Source organism: Heptranchias perlo, chromosome 11, assembly GCF_035084215.1.
Source record: "Heptranchias perlo isolate sHepPer1 chromosome 11, sHepPer1.hap1, whole genome shotgun sequence".
In the NCBI taxonomy this organism is placed as follows: Eukaryota; Metazoa; Chordata; class Chondrichthyes; order Hexanchiformes; family Hexanchidae; genus Heptranchias; species Heptranchias perlo.
Window position 1 is genome coordinate 63,888,930 of NC_090335.1, and position 21,794 is coordinate 63,910,723.

At 42.3% G+C, this 21,794-nt stretch overlaps 1 long non-coding RNA gene across 4 annotated transcripts in view; it reads right to left on the reverse strand.

Annotated features, from left to right (window-relative positions):
• Nucleotides 1–21,794, reverse strand: part of LOC137327437 (uncharacterized) — a 51,046-nt gene that overhangs the window by 25,079 nt on the left and 4,173 nt on the right. For all 4 annotated transcript variants that reach the window (XR_010964480.1, XR_010964482.1, XR_010964481.1 and 1 more), the window contains exon 2: nt 19,692–19,769. This is a non-coding gene — a long non-coding RNA (uncharacterized lncRNA). The remainder of the gene's footprint in view (nt 1–19,691; nt 19,770–21,794) is intronic.

The window sequence follows — 21,794 nt, forward strand, 5'->3', positions numbered from 1 at the left end:
AATACTCACTATACGCCTGGATAGTTGCAGCTGCAACAACACTTGAGAAGTTCGACACCATCCAGGACAGAGCAGTTTACTTAATTAGTACTCTGCCACTGGACTCGATACCCACCACCGATGCACAGTGGCTGCAGTTTGTACCAATTAAATTTGGTCCTGCAGCAACTCACCAAGGTTAATTCAACAGCACCTCCCAGCCCTGTGACTTCGACAACCAAGCAGCAATATCAAAAGACAACATCACCTCCAAGTTCCCCACCAAGTCACATGTCATCCTGACTTGGACATATATCACCATTGTCTCATCATCGCTGCATCAAATTCTTGAAATTCCCCACCTAACACCATTGTACTGGCACAATCAGCACAAGCACTGCAGCAGTTCAAGAAGGCGGCTCACCATCACTGTCTCAGGGCAATGAGAGATGGGCAATCAATTCAGTCTTGCCAGCATTGCATACATCCTGTGAACAAAAAGAAAAGAACATAGGAACAGGAGTAGGCCATTCAGCCCCTCGTGCCTGCTCCGCCATTTGATATGATCATGGCTGATCTGTGATCTAACTCCATATACCTGCCTTTGGCCCATATCCCTTAATACCTTTGGTTGCCAAAAAGCTATCTATCTCAGATTTAAATTTAGCAATTGAGCTAGTATCAATTGCCATTTGCGGAAGAGAGTTCCACACTTCTACCACCCGTTGTGTGTAGAAATGTTTTCTAATCTCACTCCTGAAAGGTCTGGCTCTAATTTTTAGACTGTGCCCCCTACTCAAGGAATCCCCAACCAGCGGAAATAGTTTCTCTCTATCCACCCTATCTGTTCCCCTTAATATCTCATAAACTTCGATCAGATCACTCCTTAACCTTCGAAACTCCAGAGAATACAACCCCAATTTGTGTAATCTCTCCTCGTAACTTAACCCTTGAAGTCCAGGTATCATTCGAGTAAACCTACGCTGCACTCCCTCCAAGGCCAATATGTCCTTCCAAAGGTGCGGTGCCCAGAACTGCTCACAGTACTCCAGGTGCGGTCTAACCAGAGTTTTGTATAGCTGCAGCATAACCTCTGCCCCCTTGTACTCCAGTCCTCTAGATATAAAGGCCAGCATTCCATTAGCCTGACTGATTATTTTCTGCACCTGTTCATGACACTTCAATGATCTATGGAACTGAACCCCTAAGTCCCTTTGGACATCCACTGTTTTTAACTTTTTACCATTTAGAATGTACCCTGTTCTATCCTTTTTTGATCCAAAGTGGATGACCTCACATTTGTCTACATTGAATTCCATTTGCCACAGTTTTGCCCATTCACCTAATCTATCAATATCGCTTTGTAATTTTATGTTTTCATCGACACTGCTTACAATGCCACCAATCTTTGTGTCATCGGCAAACTTAGATATGAGACTTTCTATGCCTTCATCTAAGTCGTTAATAAATATTGTGAATAATTGAGGCCCCAAGACAGATCCCTGCGGGACTCCACTAGTCACACCCTGCCAATGTGAGTACCTACCCATTATCCCTATTCTCTGTCGCCTTTTGCTCAGCCAACTTCCTAACCAAGTCCGTACTTTTCACTTGATCCTATGGGCTTCTATCTTAGCTAACAGTCTCTTATGTGGGACTTTATCAAATGCCTTCTGGTCTCTTATTGGGACTTTATCAAATGCTTTCTGGAAGTCCATATAAATAACATCCATTGACATTGCCCTGTCCACTACTTTAGTCACCTCTTCAAAAAATTCAATCAGGTTTGTCAGGCACGACCTACCTTTCACAAATCCATGCTGGCTCTCTCTGATCAACTGAAAATTCTTGAGGTGTTCAGTCACCCTTTCCTTAATTCTAGACTCCAGCATTTTCCCCACAACAGATGTTAGGCTAACTGGTCTATAATTCCCCGGTTTCCCTCTCTCTCCTTTCTTAAAAAGCGGAGTGACATGTGCAATTTTCCAATCTAGAGGGACAGTTCCTGAATCTAGAGAACTCTGAAAGATTATAGTTAGGGCACCTGCAATGTGCTCACCTACTTCCTTTAAACCCTGGGATGGAAACCATCTGGTCCTGGAGATTTGTCACTCTTTAGTACTATTATTTTCTTCATTACTGTTGTTTTACTTATGTTAATTTTATTGAGTCCCTGTCCCCGATTCAATATTAGTTTTCTTGGGATTTCCGGCATGCTATCCTCTTTTTCTACTGTAAATACTGACGCAAAGTAATTGTTCAACATGTCTGCCATTTCCCCATTGTCAATGACAATATCCCCACTTTCAGTTTTTAAGGGGCCAACACTGTTCCTGACCACCCTCTTTTTCCTAATATAACTATATAAGTTCTTCGTATTGGTTTTGATATCCCTTGCAAGGTTCTTTTCATACTCTCTTTTTGTAGCTTTTACGATCTGTTTTGTGACCCTTTGTTGATCTTTGTATCTTTCCCATTCGCCAGGATCTGTGCAATTTTTGCCTTTTTGTATGCCCTTTCCTTATGTCTTGTACTGTCCCTTACTTCTTTAGTTGTCCACGGTTTTTTTTTTGGCAAGTAGAGTTCTTGTCCCTCAGGGGTATAAACCGATTCTGTATCACGTTAAATGTATCTTTAAACATTTCCCACTGATTATCAGTCGTTTTACCCATTAACAGATTTGCCCAGTTTACTGTGGACAGTCTCTGTCTCATCCCATTGAAGTCGGCCTTACCCGAGTCTAGAATCTTAGCAGCTGATTCACTTTTTTCCCTTTCAAACACTACCTTGAACTCAATCATGTTATGATCACTATTGGATAGATGTTCGCGCACAGTTAAGCTGTTACCTAAATCTGGATCATTACTCATTACTAAATCTAGTATGGCTTGCCCCCTTGTTGCCTCAAGGACATACAGCTACAGAAACTATCCCGGACACACTCAAGAAATTCACTACCTTTCTGACAGTTGCTAGTCTGCTTTTCCCAATCTATGTGAAGGTTAAAGTCCCCCATTAAGACCCACTATGCCTTTGTTACACGCTTGTCTAATCTCTGCATTTATACAATCTAGCACTTCAGAGCTGCTGCCAGGGGTCCCATACACAACTCCCACTATAGCCTTAGATCATTTCCTATTTCTCAATTCAACCCAAAAGGTCTCTGTTGGCTGCTTACCTCTCGTTATATCCTCCTTTATCATTGAAGTGATTTAAGTCTAATCACTAAGGTACTCCTCCCCCTCTTCCATTTTCCCTATCTCTCCTGTCGACCTTAAAACCCAGTATATTTCATTCCCAATCCTGACCATCCTGCAGCCATGTCTCAGTAATAGCTATCATGTCATACCCTCCAATTTGAATTTGAACCTGTAGTTCATTTAATTTATTCCTTATACTCTGTGCATTTGTATATAGAACTCTTAGTTGGGCCACACACCCTAGCCTGACTTTCAGCTTTGATGCTGGGTTAATCGCCTTATGCCTTCTAGTTTTCACTTTATCTGTAATGCCTAAAGTACACTTTCTTTCTGCTGCTCTACGCTTTTCCTTTTCACTTGTTCTTGAACAACTGTTTGTACTATTTGTATTGTAAATTTTCCCTGGGTCTTCCCCTCTTTTGCTGCTCTCAACTTTACTCCCTTCTGACTCCCTGCTCAGGTTCCCATCCCCCTGCTGCTCCATTTTAAACCTTCCCCAACAGCACTAGCAAACACCCCCGCAAGGACATTGGTCCTGGTCCTGCTCGGGTGTAACCCGTCACGCTTGTACAGGTCCCCCCTTCCCCAGAACCGGTCCCAATGTCCCAGGAATCTAAATCCCTCCCTCCTACACCATCCCTGCAGCCACGCATTCATCCGGTCTATTCTTCTGTTCCTATACTCACTGGCACGTGGCACTGGTAGTAATCCTGAGATCACTACCTTTGAGGTCCTGCTTTTTAATTTATCTCCTAACTACTTAAATTCACCTTGGAGGACCTCATCCCTTTTTTTACCTATGTCGTTGGTACCGATATGGACCACGACTACTGGCTGTTCACCCTCCCCCTCCAGAATGCCCTGCAGCCGCTCAGTGACATCCTTGACCCTAGCACCAGGGAGGCAACATACCATCCTGGAGTCACGTTTGCGGCCGCAGAAACGCCTATCTGTTCCCCTTACAATTGAATCCCCTATCACTATAGTCCTGCCACTCTTCTTCCTCCCCTCCTGTGCAGCAGAGCTACCCGTGGTGCCACAAAAGAAGAAAGATTTGAAAAATCAGGGCTTTTTCATTGTAACAGAGAAGGTTAAGGGGGGATCCAATAGAGGTATGAAAGATTATGAAAGATTTTGAGGGGGTTAATAGTGAGAGATTGTTTCCACTTGGCAAATGAGTAACAAGATCGCAATGACACAGGAGTATCTTTATTAAGGGACTGAAGAGTAAAGTTGGAAGATTTTTTTCATATAGTGGGTGACTGGAACATGGAATGCTTCATGACAAATGGCTATAGAGACAGAGGCTATAACATAATTGCGTAAGTAATTTAAAACGCTGTACATTTTCCCCTCAAATTTAAACCAATAACCAATGACTCACAAGGAAAGACTGGGATTAAATGGCAATGAAGGATCACAATGGCCCAGGTTTTCCTGGGGACTTCAACGTTGGACCCTTGAATCGGACAACTGAAAGAGGAAATTATGGAGTAAATGTGTTACGCCATTAATAATGCCACATTTGCACTGCTCTGCTGTTACCCTAGCCGAAAACAGTTGCTAGGTAATTATCATAGCTCAGCCCCATTAAAGTCAATGGCGATAACAATTTTCCTGCATTTAAGCCAGTTTTCACGAACATTAATGTCGCTGATTACCTGGCAGTGGTGTGATTAATTAACTGAGAAGAAGCTTCATGTGAAAATGCTCATAATATTTGTACATCAGAAAAACACAATTTTATATGAAGTTAAATTCAGAAAGAGCGAGTACTCAGACTGACTGTGTTAGAAAGCAGCGGATTAATCACCCATGTACCCTCACTGTTGGATTTGGGTTGCTATTGTGCCGTTGCTTCTCGGAGAAAACTCATCGAGATGGCTTCCGATAACATTGCGTGCATGGCTAGCTGGCTGAACACTGCACATATTAAACTACATTAAATCATTTGGATTATAAAACACGGATTTAGAAGTTTAAGTTTTACAGTTTAATGCTTGCCCTTTCAACATGCTTCGCTGAATTTAATCCATTTGCACCCTATAAGCACCAGCCTGCAAATCCTGTAAGGGCAGTAGCAAACCAATGAAACAAAACAGGCTGCACCTTTCAATTTGAGCCCTGTTAAATTACTTATCTGGTTTAATTTAAAGGCAGCTAAAGCCAGCCACATACAGAGGTTTTTACTCAGACACACATTCTGGGTAATGCATAGGAAATGATAAACAATCCAAGTCAATAAATGGCTATTGGCTTCACCGCTTCTGACTTGTTGCTATGCTCACTGTGGCACATTCTAATTAGAAAACCAGCAATATTTGGAGTAAGGAAGCAACAGCGAGATTGGTGCACTAGATAGTGAAATTTACGGCAAATGTCACCTATCTCACCATTGCAGGAAAATCTGGGCCATTATCAAGGAACAAGCACAACAAGTTGTATTTATATTGCACCTTTAACGTAGTAAAACATCCCAAGGTGCTTCACAGGAGCGTTATACAAAATTTGACACCAAAATACATAAGGAGATATTAGGACAGGTAGAAGTAGGTTTTAAGGAGCCTCTTAAAGGAGGAGAGAGAGACAGAGAGGCAAAAAGGTTTAGGGAGGGAATTCCAGAGCTTAGGGCCTAGGCAGCTGAAGGCACGGACGCCATGCAGAGCAATGAAAATCGGGGATGATCAAGAGGCCAGAATTAGAAGAGCGCAGAGATCTCGGAGGGTTGAAGGGCTGGACGACGTTACAGCGATAGAGAGGGACGAGGGTTTGGTGGGATTTGAAAACAAGGATGAGAATTTTAAAATCGAGGCGTTGCCAGACCAGGAGCCAATGTAGGTCAGCGAGCACAGGGGTGATGGATGAACAGGACTTGGTGCGAGTTAGGATATGGGCAGCAGAATTTTGGATGAGCTCAAGTTTACGGAGGGTGCAAGTTGGGAGGCCGACCAGGACAGCATTGGAATAGTCGAGTCTAGAGGTAACAAAGGCATGGATGAGTGTTTCAGCAGCAAATGAGCTGAGGCAGGGGCAGAGACAGGCGATTTTACGGAGGTGGAATTAGGCGGTTGTGGTGACGGAGAGGATATGGGGTCGGAAGCTAAGCTCAGGGTCAAATAGGACAGCAAGGTTGCAAAGAATCTGGTTCAGCCTCAGACGGTGGCTAGGGAGAGGGATGGAGTCAGTGGCTTGGGAATGGAGCTTGTGGCGGAGACTGAAGACAATGACTTTGGTCTTCCCAATATTTAATTGGAGGAAATTTCTGCTCATCTAATAATGGATATTGGACAAACCAGAGGCAGTGGAGGGGTCGAGAGAGGTGGTGTTCAGGTAGAGCCGAATGCCATCAGCGTACATGTGGAACCTGACATGGTGTTTTCAGATGATGGTACAATTCTAAGGAGGGTGCAGGAACAGAGAGACCTGGGGGTATATGTGCATAAATTGCTGAAGGTGGCAGGACAGGTTAAGAAAGCGGTTAAAAAAGCATATGGGATCTTGGGCTTTATAAACAGAGGCATAGAATACAAAAGCAAGGAAGTTATGTTGAACCTTTATAAAACACTGGTTCGGCCACAACTGGAGTATTGTGTCCAATTCTGGGCACCGCACTTTAGGAAGGATGCGAAGGCCTTAGAGAGGGTGCAGAAAAAATTTACTAGAATGATTCCAGGGATGGAAGGACTTCAGTTACATGGATGGACTGGAGAAGCTGGGGCTGTTCTCCTTAGAGCTGAGAAGGTTGAGAGGAGATTTGATAGAAGTGTTTAAAATCATGACAGGTTTAGATAAAGTAAATAAAGAGAAACTGTTCCCATTGGCGGAAGGGTCGAGAACCAGAGGTCACAGATTTAAGGTGACTGGCAAAAGAACCAAAGGTGACGTGAGGAAAAACATTTTTACGCAGCGAGTAGCTATGATCTGAAAATGCGTTGCCAGAAAGGGTGGTGGATGCAGATTCAATTGTGGCTTTCAAAAGGAGTTGGATAAATATGTGAAGAAAAAAAATTTGCAGGACTATGGGGAAAGAGCAGGGGAATGGGAGCAACTGGATTGTTCTTACAAACAGCGTCCTTCTGTGCTGTAACGATTCTATGACGTCGACGAGGGGCAGTGTGTGGATGAGAAATAGGAGAGGGCCAAGGATAGATCCTCGTGACACTCCAGAGGTAATGGTGCGGGAGCGGGAAGAGAAACCATTCCAGGAGATTCTCTGGCTATGACTGGATGGATAGGAACGGAACCAGGCGAGGGCAGTCCCACCCAGCACAGCACCAATCAGCGTCCCTGACAATTGTACAAAAGAGACTGATGTAGTTTTACATTGCTTGAAGACTTGACTAATAAATCTCTCTTCAGTTCATATTTACAACTCTAGTTTTGTTTATTCATGCAGCAATATTTTGGAACAGTGAATTTAATAAATCAGTAATCTGCAAAACAATAAAATGAAAATGCCAACTACTTTTTCTCATCAAATAGTACAACGCACATAGCAAATCAATTCTGATCATAGCAAGATAAAGCTATATTTTGTCACGGGCATGTATCATTCTTTTTCAGTTAAGGCTGAAATTTGTGTGTGTCTCTTTGTCTGAGTTTCAAATCAACCCCAGTATACTGTTGATCAGAGTTTGCTGGTAAATGACTCATAAAAAAGAAAACCACTCATGTAAAAAAAAGTCTGAATGTTAGCAAAGAATCGCAGTTGAACACTTCTTTTTTACAGTTTGAGTCTTTCAGAATAAGGGGGAGTGAGAGAGACTGCTCAGATTGTTTGTATTTATTTACTGGGAAATCCACTTCTTTGGTTGCAAGAGTCTTTACTTGCATTGGTAGTGTATTTCTTTTTTTTCCACAGAGATTAACTTTCTCTGTTTTCAGAGCATTATATATTTTTGGTTGCAAGATCAATTATTCACTTCTGTTTGATTCACAAAGGCTTTTTATCAGAAACTAGTACGTCCTCAGTGGCATTGCTTATAAGTCAGAGAATATACCGTGTACAATGACAGGAGTATGATAACATAGACATAGAACATAGAAAATAGGAGCTAGAGTAGCCTATTCGGCCCTTCTGGCCTGCTCCGCCATTCAAAATGATCATGGCTGATCGTCTAACTCAGTACCCCGTTCCCACTTTTCCCCCATATTCCTTCATCCCTTTAGCATTAAAAAATATATCTATCTTCTTCTTGAATACATCTAATGACTTGGCCTCCACTGCCTTCTGTGGTAGAGAATTCCACAGGTTCACCACCCTCTGAGTGAAGAAATTTCTCCTCATCTCGGTTCTAAATGACACACGCCGTGTCCTGAGACTGTGACCCCTGGTTATGGACTCCCCAGCAATCGGGAACATCCTCCCTGCATCTAGTCTGTCTAGTCCTGTTAGAATTTTGTATGTTTCGATGAGATCATCTCTCATTCTTCTAAACTCTAGTGAATATAGGCCTAGTCGACCCAATCTATCCTCATACGTCAGTCCTGCCATCCCAGGAATCAGTCTGGTAAACCTTCGTTGCACTCCCTCCATGGCAAGGACATCCTTCCTCAGATAAGGAGACCAAAACTGCACACAATACTCCAGATGTGGTCTCACCAAGGCCCTGTATAACTGCAGTAAGACATCCCTGCTCCTGTACTCAAATCCTCTTGCAATGAAGGCCAACATACCATTCGCCTTCCTAACTGCTTGTTGCACCTTTCAGCGACTGGTGTACAAGGACACCCAGGTCTCGTTGCACCTCCGCTTTTCTCAATCTATCACCATTCAGATAATAATCTGCCTTTCTGTTTTTACAACCAAAGTGGATAACCTCACATTTATCCACATTATACTGCATCTGCCATGTTCTTGCCACTCACCCAACTTGTCTAAATCACATTGGAGCCTCTTTGCATCCTCCTCACAGCTCACATTCCACCCCAGCTTTGTGTCGCCTGCAAACTTGGAAATGTTACATTTAGTTCCCTCATCCAAATCATTGATATATATTGTGAATAGCTGGGGCCCAAGCACTGATCCCTGCGTAACCCCACTAGTCACTGCCTGCCACCCGGAAAAAGACCCGTTTATTCCTACTCTCTGTTTCCTGTCTGTCAACGTATTCTCAATCCATGCCAATATATTCTCCCAATCTCATGTGCTTTAATTTTGCACACTAACCTCTTGTGTGGGACCTTATCAAAAGCCTTCTTAAAATCCAAATACACCACATCCAATGGTTCTCCCCTATCTATTCTACTAGTTTCATCCTCAAAAAACTCCAGTAGATTTGTTAAGCATGATTTCCCTTTCATAAACCCATGCTGACTTTGTCCAATCCCGTTAATGTCCTCCAAGTATTCTGTAATCACATCTTTTATAATAGACTCTAGCATTTTCCCCCACTACTGATTTTAGGCTAACTGGTCTGTAATTCCCTGTTTTTTCTCTCCCTCCTTTTTTAAATAGTGGGGTTACATTTGCCACCCTCCAATCTGTAGGAACTGTTCCAGAGTCTATAGAATTTTGGAAGATGATCACCAATGTATCCACTATTTCCAAGGCCACTTCCTTTAGCACTCTGGGATGTAGATTATCAGGCCCTGGGGATTTGTCAGCTTTTAGCCCCACTAATTTCCCTAGCACTATTTTTTTCCCTAATACTGGTTTCTCTCCGTTCCTCCCTCTCATTAGACCCTTGGTTCCCGAACATTTCTGGCAGGTTATTTGTCCTCACTAATCTTTTTCTCTTGACATATTTATAGAAGCTTTTACAGTCAGTTTTTATGTTCCCTGCTAGTTTACTCTCATACTCTATTTTTTCCCTGTTAATCAATCTCTTTGTCCTCCTTTGCTGAATTCTGAACTGCTCCCAATCCTCAGGCTTGCCGCTTTTTCTGGCAATTTTATATGTCTCCTCTTTGGCTCTAATACTATCCCTAATTTCTTTTGTAAACCACGGTTGAGCCACCTTTCCTGTTTTATTTTTGCGCCAGACATGAATGAATAATTGTTGTAATTCCTGCAGACGTTCTTTAAATATTAGCCATTGCCTATCCACCGTCATCCATTTTAGTAAAGTTCACCAAGTTATCATAGCTAACTCTCACCTCGTACTTTCGTAATTTCCTTTATTTAGATTCAGGACCCTAGTTTCAGATTCAACTACTTCATTCTCCATCTTAATGAGGAATTCTATCATGTCATGGTCGCTCTTCCCTAAGGGACCCGGCACAACAAGACTGTTAATTAATCCTTTCTCATTTCACAATACCCAGTCTAGGATCGCCTGTTCTCTAGTTGGTTCCTCAACGTATTGGTCTAGACAACCATCACGTACACACTCCAGGAATTCGTCCCCCACAGTATTATTGCTAATTTGGTTTGACCAATCTATATGTATATTAAAGTCAACCATGATTATAGTTGTACCCTTCTTGCATGCGTCTCTAATTTCCTGTTTAATGCCCTCCCCTACATCTCCATTACTGTTCGGGGGCCCATGGATAAACCCCACCAACGTTTTCTGCCCCTTGGTGTTTTTTAGCTCCACCCATACAGATTCCACAATGTGATTTTCCGAGCCAATATCCTTCCTCACTATTGCATTGATTTCCTCCTTTACTAACAGCGCTACTGCACTTCCTTTCCCTTTTTGCCTGTCCTTCTTAAATAATGAATACCCCTGGATGTTCAGTTCCCATCCTTGGTCACCCTGCAGCCATGTCTCCGTAATTGCAACAATATCATAACCGTTAATATCTATCTGCGCTATTAATTCATCTACCTTATAGAGTGACAAATCCCCAGGACCAGATGGTTTCCATCCCAGGGTTTTAAAGGAAGTAGGTGAGCACATTGCAGATGCCCTAACTATAATCTTTCAAAGTTCTCTAGATTCAGGAACTGTCCCTCTAGATTGGAAAATTGCACATGTCACTCTGCTTTTTAAGAAAGGAGAGAGAGGGAAACCAGGGAATTATAGACCAATTAGCCTAACATCTGTTGTGGGAAAAATGCTGGAGTCTATAATTAAGGATAGGGTGACTGAACACCTCGAGAATTTTCAGTTAATCAGAGAGAGCCAGCATGGATTTGTGAAAGGTAGGTCGTGCCTGACAAACCTGATTGAATTTTTTGAAGAGGTGACTAAAGTTGTGGACAGGGGAATGTCAATGGATGTTATTTATATGGACTTCCAGAAGGCATTTGATAAAGTCCCACATAAGAGACTGTTAGCTAAGATAGAAGCCCATGGAATCGAGGGAAAAGTACGCACTTGGTTAGGAAGTTGGCTGAGCAAAAGGCGACAGAGAGTAGGGATAATGGGAAGGTACTCACATTGGCAGGATGTGACTTGTGGAGTCCCGCAGGGATCTGTCTTGGGGCCTCAATTATTCACAATATTTATTAACGACTTAGATGAAGGCATAGAAAGTCTCATATCTAAGTTTGCTGATGACACAAAGATTGGTGGCATTGTAAGCAGTGTCGATGAAAACATAAAATTACAAAGCGATATTGATAGATTAGGTGAATGGGCAAAACTGTGGCAAATGGAATTCAATGTAGACAAATGTGAGGTCGTGCCTGACACTTTGGATCAAAAAAGGATAGAACAAGGTACTTTCTAAATGGTAAAAAGTTAAAAACAGTGGATGTCCAAAGGGACTTAGGGGTTCAGTTCCACAGATCATTGAAGTGTCATGAACAGGTGCAGAAAATAATCAAGAAGGCAAATGGAATGTTTGCCTTTATATCTAGAAGACTGGAGTACAAGGGGGCAGAAGTTATGCTGCAGCTATACAAAACCCTGGTTAGACCGCACCTGGAGTACTGTGAGCAGTTCTGGGCACCGCACCTTCGGAAGGACATATTGGCCTTGGAGGGAGTGCAGCGTAGGTTTACTAGAATGATATCCGGACTTCAAGGGTTAAGTTACGAGGAGAGATTACACAAATTGGGGTTGTATTCTCTAGAGTTTCGAAGGTTAAGGGGTGATCTGATCGAAGCTTATAAGATATTAAGGGGAACAGATTGGGTGGATAGAGAGAAACTATTTCCGCTGGTTGGGGATTCTAGGACTAGGGGGCACAGTCTAAAAATTAGAGCCAGACCTTTCAGGAGTGAGATTAGAAAACATTTCTACACACAAAGGATGGTAGAAGTTTGGAAATCTCTTCCACAAACGGCAATTGATGCTAGCTCAATTGGTAAATTTAATTCTGAGATAGATAGCTTTTTGGCAACCAAAGATATTAAGGGATTTGGGCCAAAGGCAGGTAAATGGAGTTAGATCACAGATCAGCCATGATCTTATCAAACAGGAGCAGGCCCGAGGGGCTGAATGGCCTACACCTGTTCCTATATTCCTAATTGAAACCTCATATTATTAATTATTATTATTATTATTATAAGGAAAAATTTGCAGTGCTATGGGGAAAGAGCAGGGGAGTGGGACTAATTGGATAGCTCTTTCAAAGAACTGGCACAGGCACAATGGGCCAAATGGCCTCCTTCTGTGCTGTATGATTCTATGATATATTATTTGTAATATTATTTACCTATCACTTTGCAAAACTTGCTTAAGATATGAGCTATTTTGTTCTTTCCTCCTCAAAGACTTATTCTCAGTTAATTATGTATTCATTTTTTTTTGCTCTAAATGGATCCATTGTGAATTTTCAGTATTTGCTTAAGACGCTTGTACTTTATGTCTATCCCCTCCCTTCTCCAAAACTTCCTTCTCTTTCTCTATTATTTTCATGAATATAAAAACTATTTTTTTGTTTCCCTCACTTCTCATGCTTCTTTGAATTTCTTGATGAAGCTGCTTGGGGAGGTTTTGTCCACTGCTGACTCGTACCTGAACGGGTGGTCATTTGATATGATCTGGCCTGACTGACTAACTCCAGCCAAAATCTCTGATGTCAGTATCAAAATGCCTGTTAAACATCTCCCTCTGGGGCTGCTGCAAAAATCAGTCTTCTGTAGTGACCAAAAAGGCTCCTACCAAACAACAAAGTTAGCTAAGAACGTTTATTGATGCTTCAACTATATAAATTGTTGAAAAAAATGTATTTTTATTTTTGACTAGTCAATCGCCTGTTGTATTACACATAGGAAACCGAGACCGAGTGTAGTTTTCAGGTAAAGTAGCATTAGAAGGCAAAGGATAATTAGATCCGGACACACAGACATCATTCAGTTTCCATTTTAAACTCATATATTCTGCTAGATTTTTTGTCATGTGGCATGAGTTGTCATATCGCACTCCGAGTTTCCCAGGAGCAGGGTGAAAATTCCTTTAACTCATTTGTCTCAAAAACAGAATTTTTTCCACAGTAGCTGGAAATTCCAGCACCCAAAGCCTAGCTAATATTTTGAACTCAAGCATCAAGCTCCAAATAGAAGGTGTTTGCGGATGAAACGTCTTACAGTCATTTCTTACATTAAACAATAGGACAGTTTAACGATTTCTCTTTTTCTCATTTTTCATGTGCTTGTTGTGTTACAGATATTATTTCTGATTGTATATATTGACCTGAGTGAGAAAATAGCGGTTGAAAACAGTGTAGAGAAATTATTTGAGCAATTTTATTAGTTGGAATGATAGCTTGAAAAAAATAGTATTTGATTCTTGGTTTTCTACTGGTTACTTGTTCCCCATTGGTACATTTTGCAACTTTTTAATTTGTTTGCATTTAGTCAGTCAATCAGATGTTTGATTGGTAACTTAACAGATAAGTGGTTATTTCAGCCAAACATGAATTTTTGCCCTACGCACGTGTGATGCTTTCAAGATATGATGCCCTTAAGTGTGATACTTTTGAGATGTAACACCTTGGAGATCATACTTTCAAGTGATGCTTTTGATAGGTGTGACATGACTAAAACCCAAGACTCCTAAATTTAACAGATAGACTAGCTGATCTCCCATGACATGCTCTCAGATTTTAAAAAGTCTCTTTCTTCCTGTAACTATTTTTCTACATGCCTCCTTCTCTCCAGTTCTTTGCATCTCCTTTTTTATGCTCTTTTCTTTCACTATTGCTCTGTGTTTTTCTCTCTTTGTATAGTTTGCATACATTTTCTCTCATTGCACTGTCTTCTTTCTCTCCTTTTTTTTCTCCTTCTATTTGCTTATTGGAACCACTGAAAATGTTGTGGGTAAATATGTAATTTTCTATATATTCATGATGTTATAAATTGTATTTTTTTTTAGGAAATATAATGGGATGGGTGAAGAAGGTCTGTCATTGCAGTCGTATCACAGAATTTCTTTTTGCTACACTGTCATTAGGATATAGACAGTCAACCTACAGTTTGCAAGGCACATCCAGCTCTTTTGGGCTCGATATTAGGAGGGAGGCGGGTTGGCAGCGGGGGTGGTTGATTGGGCGCGTGGGTAACGCGCCCAGTGAATTAGGGGTGCTCTGCATGCAATCACAGCCTAATTGAAGGCACTTACCTTGGCTTCCGGGTTTTGCGCTTGAAGCTGCGCAGCAGGTGGACTGCGCACCCGCATCATCGGCTGTCAGCTGGAGGAGCCCTATTTAAAAGGGCAGTCCTCCACTGACTGATGCTGCAGAAAATAGGCAAAATTACAGCATGGAGCAGCCCAGGGGGAAGGCTGCTCCCAGGATTAATGATGCCTTACTCCAGGTCCTACTGGATGGGGTGAGGAGGAGGGGGAGGACAGAGATCTACTCCCCAGCAGACGGGAGGAAGTGGCCTGCCTCTGCCACCACAAAGGCCTGGCTTGAGGTGGCAAAGGAGGTCACCAGCACCACCAACATATCACACACCTGCATACAGTGCAGGAGGCGCTGCAATGACCTAGGTAGGTCAGCCGAAGAGAGAACACTTACTCATTCCCCTACACTCCGTCTGCCACATCACTGCACCCACCCCATATCTCCTTCTGCACTGCCAACACTACTCTGTCACATCACTCCTCACACCCACTCAAACCTCATCCTCATCTTACCTGCACTTACTCACCTCGCCAGTACTCATCCCACCACTACCACTCAACCCAATCCTCATACAATCTCATGGGTCTGTCTCATACTCATCCTCTCATGCATCTCTCTCACTGTCAGCCTTACCCAACCTGCCACTACCTGTGCTGCAGCCACAGGGCATGCATCACATATGTGTAGTAGGAAGCGTAAGGCAAAAGTGTCGTGAGCATGAAGGGGATGCACAAGGGTGTTTGAGGGTTTGTCATGGTTTTTACTTATATTTGATTTCTGATCAACTCACATTACATATTATATTGTCACCACTACTGCCACGTCTTTGCAAATCTTGTCTGGTTTGTGCAATAATGCCCTTTCCTGAGGATCACCATGAAGACCCACAACTGATGCCACCCATTGTGTCACTGCAGAGTGGGTGTAGGTGTATTTGCAGGGCTCTTTTGTGCAGACGACTGAGAGACGCCGGCGATGTCACCGGTGGCACACTGAAAGGATGCAGAGAAGAAGTTGTTGAGAGCAGTGGTGACTTTGACAGTGACAGGTAAGAAGATGGTGCTCGGGCCAGCTGGGAGCAACTTGGCATGGAAGCTGCAGATGTGTACGACTACATGTCGAGTGACTCTGAGCCTCCGTGTGCACTGCTGCTCAGAGAGGTCCAGGAAGCTGAGCCTCGGTCTGTAGACCCTGTGACGAGGGTAGTGCCTTCTGCGACACATCTCTCTCTGCGGTTGCCCTCCCTCCTGCTGTGCAGGTGGATGTGTCACAGCACTGTGTTGTGGAGCTCCACGTGTCAGAGGTGGACAGCGTGGCCGATGAGGCTGGTGATGCTGTTCGTCCTCCGAGGAGGTCACGACTGCAGCTACGGCGGCCCCCATCCGGAAGATGTATGTTTGAGGGGGTCCGCAAGGTACGTAAATGTGTCGGCACACCGGGGTTGAGGTTGCAAATTTGTGAATTTTATTGTTAGGAGGAGGGTGGTGGAGGCCAAACTTTGTCCAAAGTGACAGAGTGGCCTCCTGCAATGAGTGAGGGTCTCTCCCCCACATCTGTCAAATGGACCTTTGCAGCTGCCACAGGCTGGTGGCTGCAACACGTCCATTTCAACTGGGAGTGTTTCCCCCAGTAGGGGAAACACTCTCAGTTTAGATGAAAATCCCACCCCTCCTAAAATATCCTACAAATCAGGTCTGCTAACGGTCTGAACTATCAAATTAATTGGTTTAAGTGGGATCCCGCCGGCTTTAATTGCCGGCGGGAGTCCCGCATGTGGGGGCTGCGTGCACATCTAAGCGCGTCACTGGGGAACCCGGAAGTGGGCAGGTTGGAGCCGGGCTCCGGACCCGCCCCGGGAATCCCCGATTTTCAGAGCCCCCCCCCCGCCACTAACCCACCCGCTCGGAGGTCCAAAAATCGAGCCCTTTGTTTCTGAAGTCTGGCTCTTTTCCCTGTATTCTCCTGCAGTTCCTTCTCTTTGATTAGCTGAATTTGTGTTAGTGTGACATAGTGTGATTGAGCAGTTTCCTCCTAAGCTGCTCTAGTGACATGAATTATGAAGTGTCCCAGAGAGGCTCCAAACCTGTCTGAGGCTTGCTGTGAAAGCTACCCAACTATGGAAAACCATGCCACAGGCTGGGAGATTTAAAGACTTTTATGTTGATGGAATGCTATCAGCATCATCAATGATGGTACTCCTGAGCTCTATAGAGCCAATGGCAGTGTTCTTTGTCAGATATGATTTATTTTTCTGGCTCTTCAGCTTTGAAAGGTTTCCCTCCAAGAATTAGGTTGAATTTTTCATTTTTCTATAACGTGCTTGTGGAGAAGTTTTGGGGAGAGAGAATATTGAACCATCTGGGAAGAAAGGCTTGGCATTGTGATTGGCGAGATAGCCAAAGTTAAAAACACAAGGAGAAAGCAGAAAAACACAGCAACAGTACACTTTGCCAATGAGGGAGAAAATTAATAATGTTCACTGCAGACACAAAACGTTTTGATAGAAAGTTGAATAGCATGGAATAATGTCAAATGAACCGCCAATAAGAGGCAAGCTAATTTTTTGATGAGTTCCATCTGTGTGTTAAGCTGTATATGGAAGCACCCAGAATAAACCAGTTGGAATAAACTTGACAAGAAGTAGAGTGAATTAAGTCCTTATAAAGCAGTATGAGTTTGTTAATTCCCTTCCCAGTTATTGGACACAACAGAATATTTTGAATACCCCCTTCTTTTGGGTCCAATGATTACATTAAAGAAGGTCTTTAGTTAGAGGCTTCATCACCAATAAATTCGTAAGTCACTGCAGACTATATGTTACAATATATCTGTGCACTTTGCTCATTGATTCTGTTGTAGAATTTCTGTAAATGTAGGGAATGTACTTTATGTTCTTGCAGTATAATAAATATATTTGTTTTCTGCATTAAATTGTTGAGTTAACATTAGTAAATAGCCATCTCCTGCAGCCTTGAAGATCACAGACACATTTTAACTGCTTTTTTCCCTACATGATCAAAATAGATTTATTCCTAATAAAAAAAACTGTAAATGCTCCAAAATAAAATAACAGAAATGCTGGAAATAGAGAGGTCTGTCAGCATCTGTAAAAGCTAAAGACAGGTTAATGTTTTGGGTGTTCACGTTTTTGGATGTACATGCAAAATGTTACCTGTCTTTCCCTTTACAGCTGCTGATGAACCTGCTGTGTATTTCCAGCATTTTCTAGATTTATTGCTAAGTTTTTCACATCTGTTAGGAAATTATTTATTTAAATGGCATGATAATCACTGTTAATATAATTTTATGGATGAGTGATGCTAACACTTGCATGACAATGCACACTGACTGTTAAATGTGCAAACATGCAGAAATAACTGGAAAGGGATTGCAAGCTTTGTGTGTGAAAAATGTAAAAGGTACAAACATATTGGGGAAAATATCAAAGGGAATTTATTTCAGAAAATAAATACTAAAGCAAGAAAAATGTTTTGCATGTTGCAAGATAATAGTGATAAATGAGAATTGCCTGGTACATCCAGTGCTCGCTGAACTGGATAATTGGCTTTAATTTGTGGTAGAAGTGGTTGTGTAGAGAAGTGGGGTATATTGCAAATTGAGATGTAATTTGGAGAAGGTAAAATCTTTGAGGATGACTGTATCTAAATGATGCAACTACAAAATTGACCCTGAATTTGTGCAAACAAATTAGAATATAAATTTGGAAATAGAGAACTTAAACTATTCATGATAAAGTAAGTATTTATAGTGATGAAACATTTGAGGTTTAAGAATGCAAGAGGTAACAATTAATAAATAATTTATAACTATTGTTTTACTATTGACAAATACAAAGTGCATATACAGGAAAATGGATTGTGAGAACTATACATAGAATGAGAATGTGGAAATAATTGACCTAACTTCTGTACTTCAGTTCAGTACTGTGGGAGTGCTGCACTGTTGGAGATGCCATCTTTCGGATGAGACGTTGAACCAAGGCCCCGTCTAACCTCTCAGGTGGATGTAAAAGATCCCACGGCACTATTTTGAAGAATAGCATAGGAGTTCTCCCCGGTGTCCTGGCCAATATTTATTTGCTGTTTGTGGGACCTTGCTGTGCCCAAATTGGCTGCCTGTTTTCCTACATTACAACAGTGACTGCACTTCAAAACTACTTTATCAGCTCTAAAGCATTTTGGGACGTCCTGAGGTCGTGAAAGGCGCTATATAAATGCATGTTCTTTCTTAACAGACAACCTGGTAAATGGTTCTAATTTCATACTGTCAGATTTACAACAGGCCCTTTGTACTACATGCCAGGTCTTGGGAGAGTGGCTGAAATGTCATTCTCAGGAATTTACTTCACTTGCACGACCTGTCTTCCTCATAACCAGTAGCAAAGTGATTTCCACCACTGCGCATGCAGAAAGTTACTGTGTCGTGATCTCATCAGGTGTGTTCTGGAATTCCTTGACGATCGTGTTGTTGTTTATGCAGTGTTTTTAATGGCCAGTTAGAATGCTGACTGGTGCTAAGACCAAGAGAAAAAATGTGTCTTCCTGGCCAAACACACTGGAGCAGAATATCACATCAGGGGAAGCCCTGCACAAAATACTTGTTCCCTAGGAGTCTCTAAACATTATTTTCAAACCACAAAACACAGTAACTAGGGATGACTAACAGACACAGATAAGAGGACATAAAGCTCCCGTTAGAACGGGTGGTTAGAATGTAGAACCTGCTACCACATGGAGTAGTTGAGGCAAATAGTATAGATGCATTTAAGGGGAAGCTAGATAAGTACATGAGGGAGAAAGGAATAGAAGGATATGTTGATAGGGTGAGATCAAGTAAGGTGGGAGGAGGCTTGGGCTGAATGGCCTGTTTCTGTGCCTTAAATTCTATGTAACTCTATATAAAATATGGCCATTTACTTTCATCTGACCACTAATTACAAGACCCGAGCTATTGTAACTGCAGCCAAAGATCAATATAAAAGCAGCCAGTGTTTCCAAAGGATAGAACTTGAAGAGGAGTACTTACTGTTCCTTGTAAGGGAGAGCTATGTTCAAGGTTACTTCATTATCTATGTAAAGCCTTTTCAAACAGGTCAGCATGAATCTGTAAATGGATTTAACAATAACCAGTTTCAGTATGAGGCAAAACTAAACCAGCTATGGGATATTTGGGAATGACCAAGATGATTCCATAATTTCAATAACATGGTCTGGATACAGAAGATAATTTTTTCTTCCACTCTTGTAAAGCCATTAAAAGCATATATTTTAAAATGGTACTTTTTGTTTATTTTCCCTCTGGCATTTTCTCCAGCCTGGGGGATGGTCTCAAAGCCTGCTTCCAGAACTCTGCAAATACTACTGTAACAAACTGTATACAAGAAGTTGCACAAAAACACTCTGGTTTCCCGCATTCCGTCCCCTCTAATATGGGAAAGCACTAGTCTATACTCAGTATCTTCCCACACAATAGATTGAGGTTAAGCTGGTAACATTCACATGAGACATCCAACCCAAAATTATGTCCAACCATTCCTTGTAACGGCACATTGGAGCTCTGATGTGCTGTATAAGAGATAGGAGCAGGAGTAGGCCATTCGGCCCCTCGAGCCTGCTCCGCCATTCAATGAGATCATGGCTGATCTAATTTTTACCTCAATTCCACTTTCCTGCCTTTTCCCCATATCCTTTGACTCCCTTGCTGATCAAAAATTTGCCTAACTCAGCCTTGAATGTATTCAATGACTCAGCCCCCACAGCTTTTTGGGGTAAAGAATTCCAAAGATTCACAACCCTCTGGGAGAAGAAATTCCTCCTCATTTCCATCTTAAACGGGCGACCCTTTATTCTGATACTATGCCCCCTAGTTTTAGACTCCCCCATGAGGGGTAACATCCTCTCAGCATCTACCCTATCGAGTCCCCTCAGAATCTTGTATGTTTCAATAAGATCTCCTCTCTTTCTTCTAAACTCCAATGAGTATAGACCCAACCTGTTCAATCTTTCCTCATAAGACAACCCTTCCATATCCCGAATCAACCTAGTGAACCTTCTCTGAACTGCCTCCAATGCAAGTATGTCCTTCCTTAAATAAAGGCACCAGACCTGTATGCAGTACTCCAGGTGTGGCCTCACCAGCACCCTGTACAGTTGTAGCATGGCTTCCCTGCTTTTATACTCCATCCCCTAAGAAAGAAAGGCCAATATTCCATTTGCTTTCCGGATTACCTGCTGCACCTGTATGTTGACTTCTTGTGTTTCATGTACGAGGACACCCAGATCCCTCTGTACCACAGTATTTTGTAGTATTTCTCCATTCAAATAATATTTTGCTTTTTTATTTTTCCTCCCAAAGTGGATGACTTCACATTTTCCCACGTTATATTCCATCTGCCAAATTTTTGCTCATTCGCTTAACCTATCAATATCCCTTTGCAGACACTGTGTCCTCATCGCAACTTGCTTTTCCACCTATCTTTGTATCATCAGCAAATTTGGCCACAAGACACCCTGTTCCTTCATCCAAGTCATTGGTATATAGTGTAAATAGTTGAGGCTCCAGCACTGAGCCCTGCAGCACCCCACAAGTTACAGACTGCCATTTTGAAAATGACTTTTATCCCGACTCTTTGTTTTCTGTTTAGTTAGGCAATCCTCTATCCATGCCAGGATATTACCCCCATCACCATGAGCTCTTATCTTCTGCAGTAATCTTTTATGTGGCACCTTATCGAATGCCTTTTGGAAATCCAAATATACTGCATCCATTGGTTCCCCTTTATCCACCCTACCCGTTACTTCCTCAAAGAACTCTAATAAATTTCAGACACGATTTCCCCTTCATAAAACCATGTTGACTCTCCTTGATTGTATTATGAGTCTCCAAATGTCCTGCTACTACTTCCTTAATAATGGATTCTAGCATTTTCCCGATGACAGATGTTAGGCTAACTGGTCTATAGTTACCTGCTTTCTGTCTCACTCCCTTCTTGAATAAGGGTGTTACGTTTGCGGTTTTCCAATCCGCTGGGACCTTTCCAGAATCTAGTGAATTCTAGAAAATTACAACCAATGCATCCACTATCTCTGTAACCACTTCCTTTAAGACCCTCGGATGCAAGACATCAGG